We start from the raw sequence: 22,510 nt of genomic DNA on the forward strand, positions 1-22,510 counted from the left end.
ACACACTTCACCTCTCACTTCACGCATCAAGCATTTTGTCCACCCCATTTACGCTGATTTTTCGAGTATTTTATGGATGGACTAGGGCGTATTCTTCTTTTTAAATATCCTAGTCAATCTTAGTCCTAAGAAATTCGCAAAAAATAGGAGTAAATGGGGTGATCAAAATGCTTGAAGCGTGAAGTGAGAGGTGAAGTGTCTCTCAGAACAAACCCGAATGTTACATTTACGAAATTTAGAGCTGAGTACATAAGCTGCCTTGCCTGCTTACTTCTGATAAAAGAATAAAAAAGAAAAGGGCAACCCAGTTCGAAATTTACTCGGCCTTCTTTATACTTTTATTTTTATTATGTCAAAAATGAAGCAGGAAAGCAAGGCAGCTTATGTACTCACCCCTTTAGAATATTCAGTAACATATTTTAATTTCAAAAATTAAATTTTTGTTGAGTGTAGTAAATGTGTTGTTGTTTTTGGAACCGTTCTTTGCCCTATGGGATGGGTTATCATTTACGGAAGTAAATTAAATTTAAAATTTTTTTGTCTTCTTGTTTATTTATATGACGAGAGAGTGAAAGTGAGAAATCTCCCACAAGTGAACATTTATAATTTGCCAAAAGAATTGTCAGATTTTTTAAATTCTGTTGTGAAACCTTTTCCATTTCGAAAAACACAATTTACCAAATTATAGTTTTTTTATATGATCTGTTCCTTTAAGGAATGCGAAACCCAAATCTTTCCAATGACTACCACACATCTATTTTTTCTTTTTATACCCTCAGCATTTATGCTAAGGAGGGTATAGACACTTTCATACGTGCAAAATGTGCCTCATCGAAATAATGGTTTTAGACCCCAAGTATGTTTGGACGAAATGTGTTTCAGACAACTTGGAGTTGATTAAGCAATGTCCGTCCGTCTGTCTGTCTGGCTGGAGCGCTCGATAACTCTCGAACGGATCAACCGATTTGGTCGTAAGTCGTAAGCAAGTCCATACTTCCTGAGAAAATAGCCTGAAAGGTGCAAAAACCCCTATGACACCGTGTGTAGTGGTTGGAGTGCAAGATAACTCTTGAACGGATCTGCCGATTCGGTCCAAAATATGGCCTTCATAATATTTTGTCCAAACTTAGTACAAGTTCGAAGATAAGCCATATCAATCCACTCCTTCAGGTACCTCCCCCCCCCAAGAGTTCAAAAATGTTCGGAAAAATTGTACGCATGATAACTCTTGATGGTGGTGACCGATTTGGTCCATACTTTACACATCCTAATACATCTACCAGATATATTTCAGGTTCAAATATGGACTATATTTGTCCACTCCATCCGGTACCTCCCACAATTTTGGATAAGTTCGCTTTAAGTACTGTTCTGGAATCACTTTGCTTTTTGTTGAAGCGATTTGCATTCGATACCTCCATTACGACGGTAAACGTTTTTTCAGGGGCAAGTCCATATTTCTTGGGAAAACAGCCGGAAAGGTAAAAAAAAACACCTATGTCACCATATGTGGCGTTCGGAGAGCACGATAACTCTCGAACTGTTTAACCGATTTGGTCCAATATTTTGTCTTCGTCATATTATATCCAAACTTAGTTTCATGGGCCAATAACGGTCCACAACTTCCGGTACTTCTTCCCAATATTTAAAAATTTCACTAAAATGATATTGTCCTATCACTTGAATGGGACAACCAATTTGGTCCAAACTTCGGATCTCTTAATTTGTCAAAATTTAGTTTAACTTCTAAAATAGCCCATATCGGTCCTCCCTAAGGGTACCTCCCACATAAAAGTTCAACATTTGTGTCTTAGTGCAGTTAATTCCTAATCCACATTTTTGTCGGCAAGTTCGAATGTCCAAAAACGCAACAAAATTCTGAAGATACCTTAGATCCAATCGATCTATCCTTAGCTGAAAATTTCACTTCACATTGGCTGAGGGTATATATGGTAACATGGGGCGCCTTCGCCACGTTTTTGTTCAAAATGTTCTCATATCGACACCGTTAAAGTTTTTTCAAATATTATTTTTGGTATAAATATTAGCGTATCTTGACTATAAGTTTTGATATATAAGTGGTTATAATTTTGTTTTAGAAATATTATTTTTGAGAATTTACAAAATGTCTAAAAAGTGGCGAAGCCTCCCCACCCATGGGGCAGCTTCGCCATCGATATTGAACATTTTCCAACGGACTCTAAAACTGTAATTTACCATACTTTTTCCTTAAATATCAACATTATGCGGAAAAGGAACATGTTTTCTATTGAATAATCAAAAATGATTCTAAAATTCCCAAAAAGTAACCGATTCTAGCGGTTAATTGAAATAGGTTCCTTAAATTTAGGTACAAAAATCATAATATAAAAAACAAGATACGTTTATGATACTATTTGATTTTAACTTCACATTATAGTGTGGTATATCTATGGCATAAAGAATTGAAGTTAAACATGACAAATTTCTGACATTACCCACCACACACTTATCATGGCGTAGGCGCCCCACCCCCAACATATCTCATAATATGAATATATTGACATTTGTTATTGCTTTTTTCATGCAAATTATTGGGATTTCTATTCTTCAGTAGGTGTCTTCTAACGGTATAAAATATGTTTTTGATATCACAAAAGGTAAAGAAGATATCACAAAAAACATCTACCATAATTATTTTTCCCAATACCCCTAAAACACGAAACCGCGTGCGTCCGCTATCATACTTATGACACAACTGCCAACTTTTGGGAGATGATAGATCTTCATTAAACTCACAATTTTGCCTTTAACGGATTTTTTCTAGCACCTGTATTTTGCGAGAAAATCGGCGATGGCGTACCCGCCCCAGTGGCGAAGGCGCCCCATGTTACCATATTTGTCGGCAGAGCCGACAGACACTTTTTTACTTGTTTTTGTTATTAATTAAACAAGAACTTCAACATTAGCAGCATGGTAGTAAATTAAACAAATTTGGTTTCGAATCGTTTTAGTGAAAAAGGTCATAACTTTATTACCGACTTGTTGTCACGAATCTGCACTTTTAGAGCCGGTTTCGCTAACATTCTATGCGATCGAATTCGTTACTATTATCGCCTGTTGCTCTAAAACGATTCAAATTCGTTCGAATTACTACCAAACTCCAGTTATTGTAAAATATTTTTGTTTGATTGAAAGCAAAAACAAAAACAGAAGTTTGGTAGTAGTTTCAATGAATGTGTTCGAATTGTCTTAATGAAATAGCCCATTAATCTTCTATTTTTTGAATTTTTTATATTTTATTAATGTTTAATTTTGAAACGTCCAAAAAATTTTAAGCATTGTTAGTAGTAACTCGAACGAGTTCGTTCGCATAGAATTTTACCGAAAAAAAAACTCTTTTATGGACCATTTATCTGTGATGATTCGAAACCAAATCCGTTCGAATTGCAACCACACATTTGTGTTAAAAAATATTTGAAAGGTTTTAATTTCTACAATAACAACGGGACTTTTTGGTGGCAATTCGAAAGAGTTTGGTTTCTACTCACATTCGAGGTTTGATTTTGATTGAAATTTACCCAATAATATTCCAATAGCCTTTTCCTTGCATATTCCAACACCACGAGAGTTAAAAGTTTTATTTTCCTGATTTTCCTTATTTTTTTCATTATTATTGTTTTTTTTTTTTTTTTTTTTTTTTTTTGTTGATATTCCTCGACTAAATATCATCTTGTGTAAATATAATAACAAATGTATGTGTGTGCGTGTAAAACTATCTGTGTGTATGTAAATGTCATAGTTATAATTCTTTTTTTGGTGTCCTTAAAATAAAACAAAAAAAAAAAAAATATTGAAATAGAAATTAAAAACATCTATTGTTGCCCGATGAATGCATGTCGTTTTTTTTCCGAAAATAACTACAATGGAACGATCGTGTAATGGGAATCAAAGGATTGCCGTTACAGGGTTGTGCAAATGAAATTGTCATGATTTAAATCATGATCTTAGTAGAGTAGTGTTACCACTCTATATACATATATGTAAATGTAGTATATATATTAATTATATAAAAAATAAATTATAAACTATAAAGTAACTACAAGAACGTTTTCTCTATAATGTGTATTATAATTATAAAAAATAAAATATTTAAAGAAATCACTAATTTTGCCCTTAAATACGAGATTATAGGCAATTAAATGAAAAAAAAAGGAAATTATAAATCTGTTTTTAATGCAAGAAAATAATAATAAAGTAAATTTTGTATAGAAGTAAAGTTAAAAAAATATTTAAAATATCCCAGTGCAATATTTTTCCTAAAGAATAAAGTAAAGATTTTTTTTTTGAACACAAGTGGTATAATGTTTTCTCCTTCCTAAAAAAAAGAAGGAACAAATAATAACGACTAACAATATTTCCTTAACAATTTTTTAGAAAACGTAAAGAACAACAAAAATCTTGAACCGAGTGAAATGTGATTTATAAAAGAAAACCCAACGATTTTAATTTTAATTTTTTTACCATTTTGTATAATAACCGAAAAAGAAAAAGAAATAAATTCACATTTCAAAAAGCAAGTGCAATCACATTCAAATCATTTTCCCATAAAAAATAAAATTTATTTTGAAATTCTTTAAACAAATTTATTTCAAGTTTTGTTTTGTCAAACTACACCACTTTACTCGACTATGCATTAACATCATTCCAGAGAAAATGTTGGCGAAAAAGGCAGCCAATCTGTTATAAGAACAACAGATTTTACAGATTTTAGGTAGAAGGAAGCTGGATCTTCCATACTATTTGGCTAAATATATAAATAAATATTACTTTATGGCATACGTCGTCGTGGTGCAGGGTATTGGAATGTCTTCTCACATGGTTACAATTGTTTGTAGTAATTTTTTTATTTTTTTTTTTCAATTAATTTCTATTTGAAAATTTTGCATTTTGATATTTGATTGCAACGTTCTTAGTAGTTATTAAAGTTTAATATTTTAAACAAAATTTCCTCATCATTTCCCCCACAAGGCCCCTCCGATTAAAAATAAAAAATAATCATTGCATTTAAATTAAATAAAACAAAATAAAAATCTCATGTTAAATAAAAAATAATAAATAGTTATATAGATTTATTAAATGTTTATACATATATAATATACCTTAGCATGATAGTAGTAATCATTTTAACCATTAACAAAATTATTATTATTATTATGTATTATATTATAATAACAAAGCATATATACAAAAAACTTTGCCTCTCTCTCATTCCCTTTTTAAGAATAAATCCAATTAAAAAAACCCTTAAAAATAAATTAGGCAAAGCACAATAAAAATAATTTTACATTTTTTTGTTTTCAATTTATGTTTTTGATTTAAAAAAAGTAGTACAATTTGATTAGTAATTTAGCGTAACATAAAAAAAGAAAATTATTAAACAAAAACCAATAACAATAAAGTTGTTGATTTTCTTTTTAAAATCATTAACTCAAATAAAAATACAAAATATTATATAGAACAACAAACAACAATTTAGCAAAATTTAACAAAAAGAAACACGTGGAAAATAATTAGAACAAAAAACATGCAAAATTATTAAAGTCAGTCATACATACATATACATTGACAAAAATTTAGTAAAGCAACACATAAATTATAACAAAAAAATAAATCTCTATTATCTTAACCCTTAATTATTAGTAGTCAAACAAAAAGCATAGCAATTAAGCATTATAACAAATTATTAAAAGAAAATAATAAGTAATATTTAGATTTTTAGCTCAACATAAACACTATTTCGCGTAAAATGCAAAGTTTTAATTCAGTTTGTTATGGTTTTGTACTGCGCTCTTTCTTATGCATAATTTTATTAGTTTGCTTTTTTTCCTTCATCCGTTTTCTATTGTTTGACTATGTGTGCATAGGTGGTTTCATATTTGTTCTTTACCTATTACAATTACAGGATGTTGCAGGAATGTTTTTCTGTTTTTAAAACCTGATTCATGACGCTCTATATCCCTTGAAACGATCAAAAATGTACCTCATCTAAATAAGATTTTAGGCCCTCAGAGCACTATTCTTACATCTATCCGGCTGGCTGGCAGGTACACACACGATAACTCCCGAAGCAAGTAAACGGTTTCAAAATATTGATCGATCGGTCCACATCGGTTAAGTGCAATTTATGAGTTGTTTGGGGATCATATATTTGTTCGTACGGAAATCCACAAATGTTCGCAAAAATATATAGGGAAACAACTACAATGTTTTCATAGATGAGAAAAATTAAAAAAAAAAATAAATAAAAAAAATCGCCGGAGCGTTTTTATACCCTAAGCCTTTAGGCTAAAGAGGGTATTTACACTTTGATACGACCAAAAATGTGCCTCATCGAAATAATGGTTTTAGAACCCAAGTATGTTTGTACGATATCCATTTCAGACAATTTTGAGTAGATCTAGCAATGTCCGTCCGTCTGTCTGCCTGTCTGTCTGGCAGGCTGGTGCGCACGATAACTCTCGAACGGATTAATCGATTCGGTTCAATTTTGGGTATCGAAATATTTTGTCCAGATTCGATTTAAGTTCGAAGATGGGCCATATAGGTCCACTCCTTCAGGTACCTCACCCACAAATGTTCAAAAATTGTCGCAAAACTTTTCCGCACGATAACTCTCGAAAGGAATAACCGATTTGGTCCATACTTTGCACATCGTGTAATTTCTACCAAACTTAGAGGAGGTTCCAATATGGACTCAATCGGTCTACTCCTTCGGGTACCTCCCACACAAAATTTGGGAAAATTTCAGTTTAGGACCTGCTCTCGAATCGCCTTGGTTTTTGTTGTAACATCTTGTATTCACTGTCCCCTATACGAAGGTACAAGTTCCCTCAGGGGCAAGTCCATACTTCCTGAGAAAATAGCCTGAAAGGTACAAAAAAGCCCTATGACACCGTGTGTAGTGGTTGGAGCGCAAGATAACTCTCGACCGAATATGCCGATTCAGTCCAAAATGTGACCTTCGTAATATTTTGTGCAAACTTAGTTTAAGTTTGAAAATAAGCCCTACCGGTCCACTCCTTCCGGTACCTCCCCCACCAAAAGTTAAAAAATGTTCGGAAAAATTTTTCGCACTATAACTCTTGATGGGAGTGACCGATTTGGTCCATACTTTACACATTCTCATAATATAGATCAGGTTCGACTATGGACTATATTTGTCCAATCCATCCCGTACCTCCCACACAAAATTTTGGATAAGTTCAATTTAAGACCTGCTATTGAATCACTCTGATTTTTGTTGAAGCAATTTACATTCGCTGCCTTAATTACGATGGTAAAAGTTGTTTCAGGGGCAAGTCCATACTTCTTGAGAAAACAGCCCGAAGGGTGTAAAAACCCCCTATGGCACCCCCATGGTCTATGTCGGTCCATTCCTTTAAGTACCTTTTCCGCCAAATTTTTGAACTTTAATCCTAATCAACATTTTTGTCGGGTCATACGACCAACATTTTGAAACCCCCTAAATACATAAGATTTTTGTGAAAAAAAGTGTTTCAATTTGCACAGGCTGAGGGTATATCTCTGCCGGCAAAGCCGACTGATACTTTTTTACTTCTTTAAATAAATCGCGATTAAAGTTGACATTTTTAGGGGTTGTTTAGGTTTTTGCGATTTTGCTTGGAAACCGCAAGTCCTATCAAAATAGTAATGAAGAAAATGTTGTAGCTATCAAAATTCTCTTCAAGATTGACCTTAATGATATTTTCGTAGGTTTTACAACTTTTCAGATATAGAAGTTGAAATTGGGACAATTCAAATATAGTTCAATTCTGTATCGTCTCCTTATAAAACAATGTTATGACTGCAATTTCCCAACTTAAACTTATATATCTAAAAATGGTAAAACCTAGCCAGTCTTGCAGAAAATTTTCACAGCTATAAGATTTTCTCAGGTCCCATGCCGATAAGACTTGCCGCATTCAAGCAAAATCGCGAAACCCTAACAAAAAAAAACCTAAAAATGTAAACTGAGCTTCTTTATCTCAAAAATGGTACAGCCTGAGAACAAATCATAAACGTCAATCCTGTAGAGAATTTTCACAGCTACAACATTTTCTTTAGCCCTATTTCGATTGGACTTGCGGTTTCCAAGCGAAATAGTGAAAACCTAAAAAACACCTAAATATTTGAATTTTGATCGCGATTTATTCAAAAATCCCTACAGCGATTTTTTCTTGTTTTTGGATTTTTCTCATCTATGAACATTGCTGTTTCAGAATTCACAAAAACTTCCCCTGTGTATGCGGTTTTCATTAAAAGTTAGTTAAGGCGCACCCTTCATGACATTTGTTTTATAAGGGGGCGATACAGTCTGTGAATTGTTCCAATTTGAACTTCAATATCTCAAAAATGGTAAAACCTACGAGTAGAGAATTTTCATAGCTACAACATTTTCTTTAGTCCCATTTTGATAGGACCTGCGGTTTCTAAGCAAAATCGTGAAAACCTAAACAATCCTTAAAAATGTCAACTTGAATCGCGATTTATTTAAAAAGCGCTCCGGCAATTTTTTTTTTGTTTTTTGATTTTTCTTATCTAGGTTCAGAATCCGCAAAAACTTCCCAGGTGTAAGCACCTTCCATTTAAATTTGATTCAAGAGCACCGTGTTTTGGCAAACAGACATCAAACGAAACATTTCTGGTTGTACTATGAACTTGTCTTGTGCGGTGCATATGCCCAATTTACATTAGGCGAGTTTACTTGTGGCAATTGTCAGTTTGTGGGTGAGAGAGGGTGTTGAGAGGCAAAGGGTTACCATATACCTCACCTCTCTCTCCATCAAACTGACAATTGCCGCAAGTAAACTCGCCTAATGTAAATTGGGAAATAATCTATGTTGTGGCTATGAAAACAGCAACTTCAAACGCTGAAAAAATCTACTTCTCCAAACATCCAAGAGGGGAGATTTTTCAGGGGTCCTACCGTCCGAGTCAGTAAGATTAAAGGCCTCGAAACATAAGAAACATGGCATTCTTGCTTAAGTCATATCTGGTAAATGACTAAAGACCAAGTTCGACCTAATTCAAATGTGATCCTGAAATCTTTTTATTAGGTCGAACTTGGTCTTTAGTCTTTTATCAGATATGACTTAAGCAAAAATGCCATGCTTCTTATGTGTCGAGGCCTTAACCTTTTAAAACTCCAAATCGTAGGATAGGAATTTAGGATGATACATTCGATTGCAGAGTCCCCTGTCCCAGCTGTCAGACTTTTGATAATGTTTGCTGATAGTTGTAGGATCCACGTTCTAATAGGTTGTGAGCCGTATATAGTAACAGAAAGGGGTCTTGATGGAATCACTAATGTCTAAGGAGAGTTATAAGCTGTGTTCCTTTACTTACCTGAGGTTACCATTATTACCATTTTTAACCTGCAAAGCGTTCCTTAACCCCAAAAAGTGGTAAAACTGGCAGCAATTTTTAAGAGAGTTACAGAGGAGAGAGATCGCTCATGCCTTTCTCTTCTACCACAGGCTACCAGACAAATTTCTGCAGGTAAAAAATGTTAGAACTGATTTTTCAACATTTGTTTGACGTTTATGGAAAAAGTGTCGTTTAGGTGCAACTCTTGGATCGTTGCGAAATTTTTTCCGTAGGTAGCCCTTGGGACCCTGAACACAACTATATATAAATTTCCTGGGGGAAGTCCATACTTCCCTAGATATGGGCCTTGACATTTCGGAAATTTCATAACTGTACACCCTTAGGTTGTTTGTGGGCACCTCTCGGATCGGAAATTTTTACAGTAGATAGCCCTTGACACCCTGAACACAACGATATTTGGATTTCGGAAATTTCGTAACCTAACACCCTTAGGCTGTGTCCATACTTCCCGAGATATGGGTCTTGACTTTTTTACTTTTATCACTATTATTTTTAAAACCTGTGCAATATGGGACTCGTTTTTAAGCTCACAAAGAGTAATTTCCAATGCCAATGGTAATTAATAATTTCTTTTATATTGAAAGTGTTCTTAAGTAGCCGGCCTTCGGCCGGGCATTTAAAACTTTCTCCTATGAACAGGTACAAAAGTGGGCAACGCGATCAAAACTTTCTTTTAAATGGAAATTGTTTTTAAGTAGTCGACTTTCGGTCAGGGAATTTAGGACTTTCTCCTATGGATAGGGATAAAAGTGGGCTACGCGATCAAAACTCTCTTTTAAATTTAAAGTGTTTTTAAGTAGCCGGCCTTTGGCTGTGGATTTAAGACTTTCTTCTATGGTCAGGGACAAAAATGGGCTACGCGATCAAAACTTTCTTTTAAATTGAAAGTTTCCTAAGTAGCCGCCTTTGACCAGGAATTTAATACACTCTCCTATAAACAGGGTGCGTGCATTAAAGTACTCTCCATAAGCTTTAAAATGATGCCCAAATTGCCCACGTTAGAATAGTAAAATGTCAAGACTCATATCTCGGGAAGTATGGGCTTCCCCCAGAAAATTATATATCGTTGTGTTCAGAGTCCCAAGGGCTACCTATGGTAAAATTTTCAGCCCGATCCGAGAGGTGCCCATAAACAACCTGAAGGTGTTGAAGTACGAAATTTCCGAAGTGTCAAGACCAATATCTCGGGAAGTATATCTCAGGATGCCAAGGGCTATCCAATGTAAAAATTTCAGTCCGATCCTAGAGCTGCCCCTAAACGACATTTAAGCCTTAAAAACTGTGAAATAAAAGAACATTAAATTTTTATGTTTCTTTTTGACATTGCTACCAGATCTACCATTTTTTCGTTCCTTTACTTTTCTGGTAAAACTGGTCATTAGAGAGCAATTTTGAGCAATTTTGACCGTTTTCTCTTTTACCACTTTTACCATTAAAAAAGTAAAGGAACAAAGCTATAGTGAGTCATTCTACCTAGTTCATATTTTGCGTCACGGGAATGGCACAATTTTATCCAGTAGAGTTTGTAATGATCTAAGGCCTCCCATGTAGCCATATTCGTCCATCTGGTTGGTTAATGAACACGATAACCATGTACAGAAATGTTCGTATTGGACTAAAGATGGGCTTGAACGATGCACTACTTCGGGTATTTCCAATTAAAAAGTTCAAAATTTTGCACCTAAATGCCGTTTGAATCAATGCAGTAGATATTTTCAGATTTTTATACCCTCAGCCTTTAGGCTAAGGAGGGTATATACACTTTGATACGATGAAAATGTGCCTCATCGAAATAATGGTTTTAGACCCCATGTATGTTTTGGACGAAATGAGTTTCAGACAATTTGGAGTCGATTGAGCAATGTCTGTCCGTCTGTCTGTCTGTCTATCCGTCCGTCTGTCTGACTGGCTGGTGCGCACGATAACTCTCGACCCGATCAACCGATTCGGTCCAAAATTTGGCCTTCGTAATATTTTGTCCAAACTTAGTTTAAGTTCGAAGATGGGTTTTATCGGTCCACTCCTTCCGGTACCTCCCCCACAAAAGTTTGGAAATGTTTGGAAAATTTGTGCGCCGGATAACTCTTGAAGGAAGTAACCGATTTGGTCCATACTTTGCACATCGTGATATTTCTACCAGACTTAGATAAGATTTCAATATGGAATCAATCGGTCCACTCTTTCGGGTACCTCCCACACAAAATTTCGGAAAAGTTCAGTTTAGGAACTGTTCACGAATCGCTTTGATTTTTGTTGCAGCAACTTGTATTCCCTGCTCCCCATATAACGGTATAAGTTTCATCAGGGGCAAGTCCATACTTGCTGAGTAAATAGCCTGAAAGTTTCAAAAACCACCTATGACACCGTGTGAGGTGGTTGGAGTGGAAGATAACTCTCGAATGGATCTGTCGATTCGGTTCAAAATTTGGCCTTGGTAATATTTTGTCCAAACATAGTTTAAGTTCGAAGATAAGCAATATCGGTCCACTCCTTCAGGTACATCCCCCACAAAAGTTCAAACCTTTTCGGAAAATTTGTTCGTGCGGTAACTCTGAAGGGTGTGGCCGATTTGGACCATACTTTACACATCCTAATATATGTATCTAATATATATCCAGATATAGATCAGGTTCGAATATGGACTATATTTGTCCACCCCATCCGGTACCTCCCACACAAAATTTCCGATAAATTCACTTTAAAACCTGTTATCGAATCACTTTGATTTTTGTTGAAGCAACTTGCATTCGCTGCCTCAATTACGACGGTAAACGTTTTTTCAGGGGCAAGTCCATACTTCTTGAGAAAACAGCCCGAAGGGTGTAAAAAACCTCTATGGCACCGCCAGGGTCTATGTCGATCCATTCCTTTAAGTACCTCCTCTGCAAAACTTTTGAACTTTAATCCTAATCAACATTTTTGTCGTTTCATACGTCCAAAATTTTTGAAACCCTCTAAATACATAAGTTTTTTGGGAAAAAGTGTTTCAATTTACACAGGCTTAGGGTATATCTCTGTCGGCAAAGCCGACTAATACTTTTTTACTTGTTTTTAAATATTTTGAATGTATTAGTCCCATTTGACAACAGAATCGGTTGTAACTTTGTATTTTGTGTTTCCAGAGGCTAAGAGGCTAATATATATGTAGTTTTGCTTCGCAAACTCTCCTTATTTGAATAATATTTTTAAAATCCATTTTCAATTTATTCACCAAAATTCGAAATATACGATTTCGATTTATGGGAAAACGAGTCAAATCTTTTTCCACCACATACCTGATTGTTTCACTTAGTTTTAGTAATCGATTATAATGATCAGTGCCAGTGTGCTGTCGTTTCAATCTTGGCATTTTTTCGTTTTCGATTTTTAAGTTTTTTGCAAAATTTTGGCCCATAACTATTGGCTTTTTTGTGGCATAGATAAGTTTCATTTTGAATATTTCTGAAAATTCAATGCTTCATTGAAATTGGCCAACTTTGTCATAAGAACACAAACGGAATGTTTTAGTTTAGTAAGGTAAAAAATATTACAAGGTGGTCAGGGATTATATTAAATTTTAAAATTTTTTCCTCTAATTCATTTTCATTGTACTTTTTATATTTTATTTTTGCACTTTTTTATTTTGAAATTATTTTTTATTATAAAAAAATTGTTTAAATTTTCATTGAATTTCCATCATTCATCTGGCAACAATATAACAATTACAAAAATCTACTATTGAAAAACCGCATATTTTTTGGAAACCAAGAAAAGAAAGTAACCTCGAAATTCCCTTCCAAATAATGATTAAAAAGAATTCTTTTAAATAATCGTCAACAACAACAATAATAAAGCAAAGAGTGAAGAAAAAAAGTAATTATGTTTTAAAATAAAACAAAACATACGCACAGTTAAAAGAAGATAAAATGTAGAAAATTGAAATATTCTACAATAACATGGGCTGCTAAAAATTATTTTTTAAATTTTATTTTTTAATTTCATTATTTTTATTTTTCTTTAAAATATTTTTTTATGAAAGTAAAAAAAAACGAAAAAATCTCTTCATATCTTGTATTTTTATATATATTATTTGTATACTATAAAAAAAATGAAACAAACACCTGTGAAATTTTCTTCTCTTTATAAATCTATAATTTTCAAATTTATACAATTTTTTTTTATTTTCTCTATTTTTTTTTTCTACAGAAAAATAATTTACTCTACTTTTCTTATTTTATACCAAAGATACGAATTATATTCGTAGTAAAAAAATCTAATTGTTTAAGTAAGTAACCACAAACAGAACAGTAAAAACAAAAACAAAACAAAAAATCATTTAATTAAACCACAATAAAAAAGAACTGTTTTATTTATTAGTTTTTCATTTATTTTTAAGTTTAGTTTCTAAAGAAAAACGCAAATCAAAATTTAATTTTTTTACACAATAATTATAAATAATTTTCAAGATTTTTTTTTAATTTTTTACATTAAGATTTTTTTTTGGATTTAGTTTTTTTATTTTCTTTTTTTTTAATTTTTTTTACATAAGCTTGTATTAAATTTGTAAAACAATTGTGATTCTACACTATTTCTTATAACAAAAAATAAAATAAAATAATTATGAAAACCAAGAAGAAGAAGAAGAAAAGTATGAGACGACTGCGCACATGATATATGAACAAATTTAAGAACCAACTTATTATTAAACAACATAAATTAAAATTTCATTTACACAATATTTGTTTCTTCAACAAACTCGAATTGCACAATAATCTTCTATTATATAAATTACTACATATAAAAAAAGCATATATAAAACACAAAAACAAAAAGTTCAAAATCCTCCCCCTCCCCTTTCATTTTCCCCATGTAAAAAAGCAACTTCTCCATAAATATTAAAAATATAAACAAAAAATTATCTTCATTTTTTCATTGTCTCTTCTTATACATACATATATTTATAACTAAATATAACATTTTATTATATATAATTTTTTACTTATAGTTCTACTGTTTATATACACATATATGTTTACTTTAATTTTAAATATTTTTTCTACTATATTTATAAAGAATTTTTTATTTATTTTATACTAAACTTTTTTAATACAAAATATATACATATAAAATAAAACAACAACAAGTAAAAATAAATACATAAACAAAATCCAACAAAAGCAAACAAAATATCATTGCTAAATCTCTATACAAACAAGAAATCAATATAATTTTAATTTATATATAAACAAACAAAAACATATTGTATTTAAAACGCAAAAAAAAAATTATATTTCTATAAATGTATGTGTAATTATAAAGAAAACAAAAAATTAATAAAAAAAATACATAAAAACACAATAAACGTATTTTCAAAACAAAAAAAAACAAGGAAAATTTTTTTTTTTAATTTTATATGAGTTGTTAATTTTGTTTTTATTTGCTTTATAATGTATTTAGTACATTGTGTATTTAACATTATTGTATGTAAAAATCAGGCCATCGACTGAATTGGTGGTACAGTGCATTATTTCTCCATTCCAATTTTTTTGCATTAGCATTTCTTTGTACAATCTAAAAGTCATTACCCAGGGCAAACAAAACAAATCACGCATATTTCCAATCTTTGTATGTATAGTGTTGGTCACAGAATTAGCACACCCCTTTGGGGCAAAATTATTTCAGTCAGCTAAGAATTTTGATAGGGCAAATTGAAATATTTTCGTAAAGACAATCCTTTTCTATAACGTATTTAACAGATTTAATGATATAAGTGAATAGTATTATCAGTGGTTTTTTGAAAATAAAAGTTTTGTGAAGACGCCCAAATTATCAAGGGGACATATAATTAGCACACTCTAAGTTTTTTTAGTTGAATTCAATTAATGTACAAAAATTAATTTATATTGAAGTTTTTGGTTTTGGTTTGGTTTTAGGACGCGCAGCTACCGTTGTTGGCAGCTACTTCACTCGGAGACCTTAAGGTCCATTGTCATCCTTAAATTTAGCTGTATGTTGTGGTTGTTTGTATAAAGTTGAGTGTGGTGTTGATGAGTTGTGATGAAAAAATAAGCTGTTGTATGTGATGACTGGTATATTCTGTGTTAATGTGCGGTGGTTGGTCTATTGCAGATTAGTTGATATGGAGTTGTGTGGTGTGATGGATGTGATGAGTAATGTATATGAGTGCGTGCCTGCTGAGGTTGTGGTAGATGCTGGATTGAGGTTATTTGATGTGAAGAAAAAGATGTACTGTGGATGTGGGTGTGTGGCTGATGAGGCCATAGTTCAGAGATAAGCCGGTTATTATCCCCCTATGTGAAGAAGAATAAAAACAAAAGATTAATTAGTTTTGTTTGCCAGCAATGCAAGATTTTTGGCAAATTGGTATAAGTAGATGGCGTCTATGTCGGAGAAGAAAGTCAGAGTATTTATCTCATATCTACCGAAGAATCGATGTCTCCTCTAGAGTACCGAGGGGCACCTACATAGTAGATGTTCGACCGTCTCTGTCTCTTGGGTCTTGACATAGCCTACAATAGTCTACACTATTGTTGTCCCATCTAGAAGTTAGGGACCTGACCATGTTATGACCGGTAATGAGTCCTACAGTGGTCTTTATCTCTAACTTATTTAGTGAAAAGAGAGAATTGGTTCTATATTGAGAGTAGCTAGGCCAGATTGCCTTGGATAACTTACAGCCAGGTTCCCTTTGCCATCTTTGCCTTGCCTTCTCAAGAAAGAAGCCGCGAAGTTTTCGGATATACCCAGCAAAATGTTTGTAGCGAAAGAAGTAGTTAAATCATGAGTGCAAGTGATTTCGGACTACATCTTTTTACGTGAAAGAAGTCATGATTTTTACAAGGGCATGGTGCAGTGAGGATACTGTCTAATTTACTTCTTAAGCACACATTTTGCATTAGTTCTTTGTAGTGAATAAATCACAACAACATATGATTCAACTACTTCTTTGGCTACAAACAAAGATGTAGTTTGAAATCACTTTTATTATTTTTTGTAAACAAATTACTTTTTATGGATGCAAACATATTGCTGTTATTAGAATTAACAAGAAACAAATTATGTTCTTTGTCTTTTTAAGTTTTTTTTTTTTTGCAAAATTTTGAAATTTCTAAAATGTGAAAATTTTATGAAATGGATTCAAATCGGACATTGTCAAATTGTGAAGAACGGACTGCATTTTTCATGACTCTGCGTGGACTGCTTCAAAAAAAGCTATTCAATCACTACTTCACAAGGAAAAACTTCAAATAAATTTTGCTGGGTAGTAGCACTTTGGTTGTCTGGTAGATGACTCAGCTGGTAAGTCAATCGACTGAGAGCCACCCCTTGCTAGTTCATCCGCCTCTTCGTTTCCCTCTATATCACTGTGTCCTGGAACCCAGCAAAGACCAACGATATCACTTCAAGCAGAGCGTTTTTGCAGTCGAGGATAATTTTAAATTTATGGTCCACGACTTGAGGTCCTTAAGGGCCGCTTGACTATCGACAAAAATAGTCACCGGTCCTGTAAGGCTGCTCCCAAGTTCTTTGACCATCTCCACTGCTTTCCTTATTGCAAAAATCTCTGCCTGAAAAACGCTGCAATTATCATTGAGTTTGAAGGAATGCTTAATTGGTGGGTTTTCGCAGAAGACACCGGCACCTGTGCCATCCTCCATCTTGGAGCCGTCTGTGTAGATGGCCAGACCGCCAAGAGGAGGGCTACCACTAGACCAGGCATCCCTGCATGGGATTGTGACGTTGATTTGGTTGAAGTTGAGTACAGTGAGTATATAATCACTGATGTGATTGGATCCACTAAACTCAAGTAAATCGGTGAAGGGGTAGAGGACCTTTGCATGTCCAAATCGTGAACACTGCCACACACCTGCCTCTCTAAGCCTGAAAGCCGTCCTCGCCGCCTGAAGGTGGATATTGATGTCCAGAGGTTGGAGATCAAGTATCACATTTAGGGCGGCTTGAGGTGTGGCTTCCAATGGCACCAGAGATTAGCAGAGATGCGGCTCTTGATAGTTTGGACAGAAGTGCACTGTTCCCGAGAGCATTATATTGAAGTTAATTCATATTCAAAACGTATTGAACAAATCATTTTTTGAAAAGAAACAATAATTTATCACCCCGGAATCTCAAAATATATCCCAATAGCGGACCATTTTTCGTAGTGTACACCTAAACGTCAGAAAGTCGCCAAACTTTAAAAACAAATGTACAATTGGATCTGAAATTATTGGAATTGTTAACCGATTACCGAAATTTAAATAAAAAGTGCAAAAACTTTTCAAAAAGTGACAAAAAAAAAATTCGATTTGGAAGGGGTTTATATAAAGAAGATCAATCAAATGCACCCTTATGTGAAGAAAGATCAACTTATAACACCATTTGTTATACAAAATTAGGCGTCTGAATAACACCAAAGACCTATCACTACAAAACTGTCAACAAAGCACTAGGTGAACACGTAGCACATGAGTATGTTTAAAGGTATAACCCCTTTCTAACAATAAAGGATTTTTAGGTTTCCTAAAAGTGGTTAAAATCCATGAAAGTAGGCATATGATGGCACAATTACCCAGGTAGTGGCATCGTAAAATTTTGAATATGTTATGTCAAAACTTTCTTTATGTTGTTGGGGAAATTACAACAAAAATAATTTTTTATAAAGGGATTTGACTTTTCATATTCGATCAGCTGGTGTGATACCACTACTTGGTAGTTCTGCCATGGTAGACATATACTATTCAAGATAAATGTTTTCTGGATTATTGATTTTCAATTTAATCGTTTTAAGCTCCGGGAAACATATTATCTTGCTGTCTTACTAGACTATCTCCCACTTTCCTTATGTTTAGAAAATTATTGAAATTTGCGTAGGTCCCATAGAGATGAACATAGGTTTATCGTGGCATACATCACGACATATTGGTAAAATTAAGTCCAGATGGATAAGTGTTCATAAAATCAATAGCTCAAAGCATCATATTACAGTTTTTTAATGAAAATTTTTGTGTCAAACGGACATTGATTTTCGTCCGACATACATAAACAGGGTGTTAAATTATAGTTTTTGCTATAATACCTTAAGGATAAAAATTATTTTTAGATTCACTTTGGCAGTTTTGTTGAGATGAGTTACGTTATTATTATAAGTTAATGCAGCTTAATCTCAGTTTTTTTGTTTTTAAATTTTAAAAACAACAAGTTTTTTTAAGTACAATTTTGTTACAATTGATTTAGTTTCGGGAAAGGCTTTCGCCACTAAACCTTAGCAGTTCTCTTAGTTCTTTGTATTGAAAACAAAGAACTCCTTTTATAATTTTTAAGTCTATAAGCCGAACTAAGAATAACTTTTCACTCCTCCCAATTTTTTTTGCTTTCCCAATTATGATGATTTTTATGGGCCGATTCCGTACAGCGAGGCGAGTCGTGTCGCGTTGCCAAATGCAATTTTTAGATTCCGTACGGCAATATTGCCTTACGCCGTCAAATTTTGTCGCCGTAATGTTCATTTTCCGGCGACAACAAATTAGCTGTCGCCGTTCATTTTTACTAACGAATAAAAAAAAAATAAAAATAACTTGTTATCGACGATTATTTTCTATCGCTGTACGTAGTGCATTTTTTAAATTTTGTCACAGAGACGATAGACGACGCGACATGACTCGCCTCGCTGTACGGAATCTCTTCTCTCGAGTCAATGGGAATAAAGATACGAAGACGCATTAGAAGTACCAATTATTTAATTTTCATTACGCATCGCAATATAGAGTAAAGCTAGGGTCACACTAGGCAAACATTTGCTCCAGCGACAGGGAGTGTGTGTTTACTGAGAGCAATTGAGCATAAATTTCAATGCATTATTTACGCTCATTTGCTCTCAGTAAGCGCACACTGCCGGTCGCTAGAGCAAATATTTGCCTAGTGTGCCCTAGCTTAACCCCCCTGGTATTTAAAAGGAGTTATATATATTGATCTCCTACGAGCAAACGTACTGGGCTCGTGTTCATATGTTGTTCTTGTTAATTTTTAAAAGAGAAATCCTATTTGTGTACTATGAGGAAAGGTATTGGTCTCCTATGATAAGACGGTTTGGAGGACTATTAAAGAACCGCGGGTCTTTTATAAAAAAGTCTACTGTTTTTATATGTTCTTCTTTAAGAAATCGTACTTGATCTTTTGTTGTTTTATTAAAGGACATTTTATATTATGATTCTATGGTTTTTCTATGAGAAGAGCTGCTGATCTTCTATAAAGACGATTTTTTTTTATCATAGATCTGATCGAATTTTGATGACGTCCTAAAACTGCGTTGTTTTAGTTATTGTTCTTCGGTCATGTTTATTTTGAGTGTATTCTGCGTTTTAAATGCGTACCAGTTACGTTTTGGATTATAATATTTCGCACTGATACTGTATCACTGCGATGTGGAATAGGATGCTTATACGATTACAGACACTTTCAAAGCAAATGACGTTATGGGAGTCAGCCTTAATTTCATTGTCGATTACGCAATTTCCGATTGTCTATTGAAAACAAGATAGAGCTTTAAATTACAAAATTTTTTCAAATTAGGCATATAATTTGTATCCAATCGAATGAGTTTCTAATGGAAAAAGAACGTCCCTGGAGAAAATGGAAAATATAGATTACAGTTTGCCTTTTCAAACTATTTATGATGGTAAAAGACAATATGTGGGTAATATTGGCCGGATCTACATCCTCAAATAAAAAAAAATCATGCAATTTACCCAAAAACAAAATGCAATTGAGTGAACACACAGCATATTGGTTGTAAGAGCGACCCCTACAAAAAACAAGCACACTCCAATTTCTCTGTCTATTCTTTTATTTGTCTATGGGCCATTATTACATGTGTTCTTTTACTATCTGATGGATTTCAAAATGCAAAATAAACTAATTTGGAGACATTAAAAATATAATTTTCACATTGAAAGTTAATGACTTGAAACTCCTCCTTAAAATTCAATCATCACTTTTTAACTTTAAGTTAACCGGAACGCTATAAATCTGTTCGGTAAATCCAAACTATAACAAAAGAAGACTTATAATAATGGGGGTATGTTTATGATTTTTTAAGACTTCGTATTATCGGGCTATTAGGTCTACGCAATTGCATTTTGTTTTTGGGTAAATTGCAAGATTTTTTTTTTATTTTTTTTTTTTGAGGATGTAGACATAGACTAATAAAAAGATAGACGAAGGAATACTCAATTTTGCGCCGTAAACCTACTCAAACACGAAAACTCAAAAAAGTTCGAAGACGATTTTTGCGGAAAATGGCAATATTTTCATGGATATTTTTGTCTGAGGATATTGTTCCCATCAAAAACTAACCCCATGTAGCCTTTTGCCAAAACAAAATATTTATTAACTTGTATTTTTTGGCATTTTGTTTTGAGTACCTCTGTAAGCATACTCAATTCGAACATACTCGGTGAGAGTATTCCTTCGTCTATCTTTTTATTAGTCTATGATGTAGATCCGGCCAATATTACCCACATATTGTCTTTTACCACCATAAATAGTTTAAAAATTCATAGTTATTGCCATTTTAAAAATTGACTCAATTCTCATTGAGTGAGAGAATTTAGGTGAGAGGATTTCTTTGACTATTCTTTTATTTGTCTATGAAAGAAATGTTATACGTTTTAGGGAAGTTAGAGTTTAAGCGGAATTGTGCATTTGAGATGGCCTAAGTGCCAAACTATACCGAAGTCTCCACAAAACATTCCAGATTTCATAAAATTATTCAAAACTTAAATTAGACAACGGTATTCGTCGTATATACAAGGTGGCGCAAAAGTAATCCTCCTATCAGCAAATGCTATAAATTTTGCGATTGGCCCCTAATATCAGTTCTGTTTTGACATTTGTTTAGTAAACACATGCGAAATACACGTTAATAAACAATGTTACGCTACACTGCTCCAGAACGCGGAATATTGGTGACTATTTATTTCACCAATAATCGGTCGGTGACTTTGGCACAACGTGAGTTTCGTCGCAGTTTTCCTGACCGTCCAACGCCTACTGGTGAAACACTGCGACGTTTAGCCGCTCGAAGATACTGGCACAACACGAGATGCTGCCAGGCGTGGCAGACCCCGGAGTATCCGTTCTGCAGAAAATATTACTGCTGTGGCCGAGGATGTCATGGAAGCGCCGTCGACGTCGACCAGACGACATGCCACGCAAATGGGTATCAGTCGATGGTCTTTACAGCGAATTTTGGTACAAGATTTGAAGCTGTTAGCTGCTGATCGCCAATCGCGTTCAACATACACTCAAGTCATCCTTAATCACCGCCAAGAGGAAGATGATTTTCATCAAAAATAATCATGAGTGATGAGACGCATTCCCATCTTAGCGGGTCTGGGCACTGAAAATCCGCGTGTAACCCATGAAAAGCCATTACATCCGCTCAAAGTCATTATATGGTGTGCTGTTTTCGCCGGAGGACTCATCGGACTTTTTTCTTCGAAGACGTCGCGGGCCAAACGGTTACTGTGAAAGGTGAGCGCTACAGAGCAATGATCAACAAGTTCCTCTTGCCGCAACTTGATGAATTGGGATTGGAAAACATGTGGTTCCAACAGGACGGTGCAACGGCACACACTGCACGTGCCACAACCGATATGCATTTCCCGGGCGCCTAATCTCCCGTTTTGGCGATTTGCACTTGCCAGCAAGATCGCCTGATTTGACCGCTCCATACTTCTTTTTGTGGGGCTTTTTGAAGTCGAGGTTTTATATCAACAAACCTCAGACTCTTTCAGGTCTTAAAGACAATATCCGTCAAGAATGTGAGGACCTATCGCCGGAAGTTTTGGCCAAAGTGATGGAAAATGCCATAAAAAGGGCTCAAATGACAATAAACTGTGGCGGCGGCCATTTATCTGACATCATATTCTCGACTTGATGTAAAAAAATTAAAAGACCAAATAAAAATAATCCACAAGAAGAATCAACGTTTTTCATTTTTTTTTAATTACGGCCAAAAAACATCGGAAGTTTACTTTTGCGCCACCTTGCACGAGTATATTAATTATTTAAATTGAAAAAA

The 22,510-nt window shown here is 34.0% G+C and overlaps 1 protein-coding gene across 1 annotated transcript in view; it reads left to right on the forward strand.

Moving 5' to 3' along the window:
* LOC141398863 (uncharacterized) overlaps window positions 1-13,748 on the forward strand; it is a 50,454-nt gene extending 36,706 nt beyond the window's left edge. Inside the window, exon 5 of the transcript XR_012411721.1 lies at window positions 13,615-13,748. The gene's annotated coding sequence lies outside the window, so the exon portion shown is untranslated. The remainder of the gene's footprint in view (window positions 1-13,614) is intronic.
* The last annotated feature ends 8,762 nt before the right edge of the window (window positions 13,749-22,510 follow it).

This window comes from Musca autumnalis, unplaced genomic scaffold (genome assembly GCF_047663935.1).
Source record: "Musca autumnalis isolate F117 unplaced genomic scaffold, ASM4766393v1 scaffold_3, whole genome shotgun sequence".
Taxonomy (NCBI): domain Eukaryota; kingdom Metazoa; phylum Arthropoda; class Insecta; order Diptera; family Muscidae; genus Musca; species Musca autumnalis.